The 3,701-nt window shown below is 32.6% G+C and overlaps 1 pseudogene; it reads left to right on the forward strand.

Annotated features, from left to right (window-relative positions):
- The first annotated feature begins 215 nt into the window (after positions 1–215).
- LOC145157875 (proteasome subunit beta type-4-like) lies at positions 216–3,202 on the forward strand (annotated as a pseudogene).
- Positions 3,203–3,701: the final 499 nt, after the last annotated feature.

Consider the following 3,701-nt stretch of genomic DNA (forward strand, 5'->3'; position numbering starts at 1 on the left):
ACTCATGATGTCCCTTTAAGATAAAGAATGATGTTTTGTGAGTTTTTCCTTTAATATTTTTGGTAGATTAAAGACTGGTTATATGGTTTGAAGTCTGCCTTTTGTTGCATGTGTAGAATAAGAGGAGATAAGCATACTTTAAACTTTAACTATATGATAATACAATTTGACACTTTACTTACTGGCCAGGGACATTCCTCGTTGTTGCACCAACTATGTCAAACAATTCAAGCTTATCTCAGTCGTTTATTGGAGGTTACTTAATTTCTAGTTTAACTTCAAGACTTTGTATTCTGAAAATGAACTTTATATGATAAGAAAAGATAATTTGTTTCAGAATATGAAGAAACCGAGCCACTTTTAAGTGCTTCACCAGTAACCGGTCAGACAAGCCTGTGACAGATGGTGAGCTACATAGAGAATCCTTTTGATAAATTTACATAGCTTTTCTATCTCTTGGGGTAAACTTGGAAACTTTCTCTTATCTGCCTCGTGGGCCCAGATTTCTCAAGGCCTGTTGTTAGCATCCCAATCAAGCATATCTCACTTAACACCTTCTAGATTCCCTCCAAGCTTATCAGCATCTGGATCTCCAACAAGAAGGCACTCTATTTCTTTTTCAACCACAAGAAGCATGTCTGATGATAAATTTACAACCTCAAGTCAATTAATCTCCATGACAGGTGTGGATACTGGATCTCAGATCTCTACATAATTAGCTTTAAAATCATCAATTTTGTGCAAAGAATAACTATAATATATCACATACGTGTTTGTATCTACATTAATTTCACTCAAGAGTACCTTATAACTGTCAAAAATTGTGTTACTAATCTAACTTTACTATTCAGTCCAATTTTTATCAGTCAGAATGATATGGTATCCACATGGTGTCATGTGAAATTCAACTTTTATTTTTATTATTCTTGAGTTGGCCACATGGACATCACTTCAGCCTGGTGCCTATAAAAAATGTTTGACTGAGTGGAGTGACTTTATGAGACCATGGGACTCATCAAAAAGTTCGTTGCTATTTGGAAACGTTAACCTTTCTTATTTATATGTTAAAATGGTTTAGTGAATAGTCCCAACTTAATCCATGGGACTCATTCAAAAGCATGTTGATTTTAGTGTTCATAATGACACTAATGTGCACTACTTTGTTCTTGTTGCAGGACGCACTCGAGTGGATGGTAATTTTTTTCAAACAAGTGAGGTGAAAATACCTATATACGCTCATTTTCATTTTTCTCCATTTGACTCGTTCTTATTGTTGCTGCTAATCATCTATCACTCTTTTTTACTTTCATTACGGACAGATTATCATATGAGCAATTCAGTGCATTTTTGGCAAATGTGAAGAAATTAAACTCACACAAACAAACAAAGGAGGTATGTGTAAGCATAAGCTTTCTTGTTTCATAATAAGTAAGTTACTTACAAAAAAACTATGAATGTCATTTTATAAAAACTTATTGTTATTACGTATAAGAAGGGATTTTTCGTAATTAAGTCATTTCAAGTATGAGATTCATGATGAAAAAGGACTGAAACAATGTTGTTAACATCTCATTCTTTTTAGAAGGTCACTCAAAGTAAATTTTCAAAACTTCTAAAAGATTTTACTCTTTTAGTAACTGTTTATATTTTTGTTAGGCTAAACATGTTTGCTGGGATGACTATGATATATTAAATGGGAATCCAACTAGAGTTACTATTGAAACGTCCCAAAAATACCATCCAAAAATTTCGTTTTAAAAATAATATTAAAACCATCGTTTAATTACCAAAGTATCAAAATCATAAAATATGAGTTCAAATCCCATAACATCCATCACATGTCAAATCTCATGTCAAATATCATTTCAAAACATCAGAGTAAAACTCCCAGGCTGAAGACTGTGGTGTGTGCCATGCGATCATACCTGAAACCAAAACTGAAAACTGTAAGCACCTGAAACCAAAACTGAAAACTGTAAGCACAAAGCTTAGTGAGCTCCCCCCAGATTACCACATACCATACAATAACACATAAAGCACATACTGGGCCTTGCCCACTGCATCGGGCCGATTTACTTCCAAATTTCTCTGTGTTGTATGTTCTCTTTAATCCTCAATTCTTCTACTCCTTTCTTAAGTGATATTTTCAATTTATAATTTCTTGATTTGTGATTGAGTTGGAGGCTTTGGCCTTTGGAAGCACTGCTATGTGTAGAAGAAACACATTTTGGTTTTGGGTAATTTCAGATGTTCCATTATATTATCAAATATACATTTTCTGTGACTTTGTGTTGGCCAAGAGTGTGACTTTACCATAATGCCCTGTTATTATAAGTTGGTTATTTGTCATCACAATTGCAACATTTGACTTACATGTAAGCTAAGGACATGGTTTGGTTATTTGTCAGTGTATCTACACATCATTCAAAAAGACACAATAGGGAAATCTCATGAGGACAATTCACTAGAATCGTTTTTTTTTTGTATTGGTGCAAAAGGGACCGCATGTAATCTTAATAGAAAAACTTTAAATAAATTAATTGTTTTGAATATTATTAGTAAGAATAGATGTAAGTTTTTATACATACATTACAGATTGAATGAAAAGATGTGGGATGATGGGAACTCACTTGGACCTAAAGAGGTCCACAATTATCTCACTAGGGTCATATACAATCGTCGCAACAAGTTTGACCTTTATCGAATTCTCTTATAATTGGTGGAGTAAAAAACGGTCACAAATATCTAGGATCGGTAAACTTTTTACCACATTTTTATTTTAATTTTTTCTAGAATCTTTACCAATATAAATCCATAAAAGTATTTGTTATTATTTGTTTTATTTATATGTTATCAAGTGAGCATGATCGGTGTATATTTTGAGGACGATCATGTGGTAACTGGATTTGGAAATCACCTGCCACGCCCAATACTTCCTGAGGAATGGAGGGGGGCGGGATTTGACTTTTGAGGAGGGTGTTAAAACAAGCTTCAGGTCGGTTATTCATTTATTTAATGAAACTTTCTAAATAGAAATTTTGTTAATGATAAATTACTGTGTTGATGATTGAAACGACAGTTAGCGATGATCACAGATGAAGGTATGACCATCTCCCAGCCCTACTCTTTGAAGACTTTCTGGTATTTTGCTGCTTTTAAGAATCCTACAGTTGGAGCTGAGGATTTGGTTGAAAGAATTTAATTTTTATATTTTGTTTATTTTTTTGAAAATATTTTTAAATATTTTTTGTTATTATGTTAATTTGATGTGAAACTTGCCAAAAGCCCAAGCCTTTAATTATACAGCGAAATACAAAACAAAAATTTATCAACATTTGGCTAATATATTATTGTTTTATACTGATCAGTTTATTATATAATTGTACAGTGTCCTTTTCATCCTAGTTACACAGAATGCGGGTATTATGTTCTTAAGTTCATAAGTTCATGAAAACGGTTGTTGATGAAGGACTTGCAGTGTTGAATAACAAAGTAAGTAAATCCATTAGTTAATTAATGGACTTGAAGTGTTTTAGCATATTTACATATATAATTGTGTAATAGTTTATTGCTAATATATTAATTTGTGTCTTAGTTTTGGGGGAAGAATAAATATACAGTTGTCGAGCTTGATACGATGTGTGAAGAATGGGATACTTTTGTCATAAACTTTATTTACCAGTGATGTGTATTTGACAATT

The sequence above is a fragment of the Lactuca virosa genome, chromosome 2, assembly GCF_052849685.1.
Source record: "Lactuca virosa cultivar CGN04683 chromosome 2, Lactuca_virosa_CGN04683_v6, whole genome shotgun sequence".
Lineage (NCBI taxonomy): Eukaryota > Viridiplantae > Streptophyta > Magnoliopsida > Asterales > Asteraceae > Lactuca > Lactuca virosa.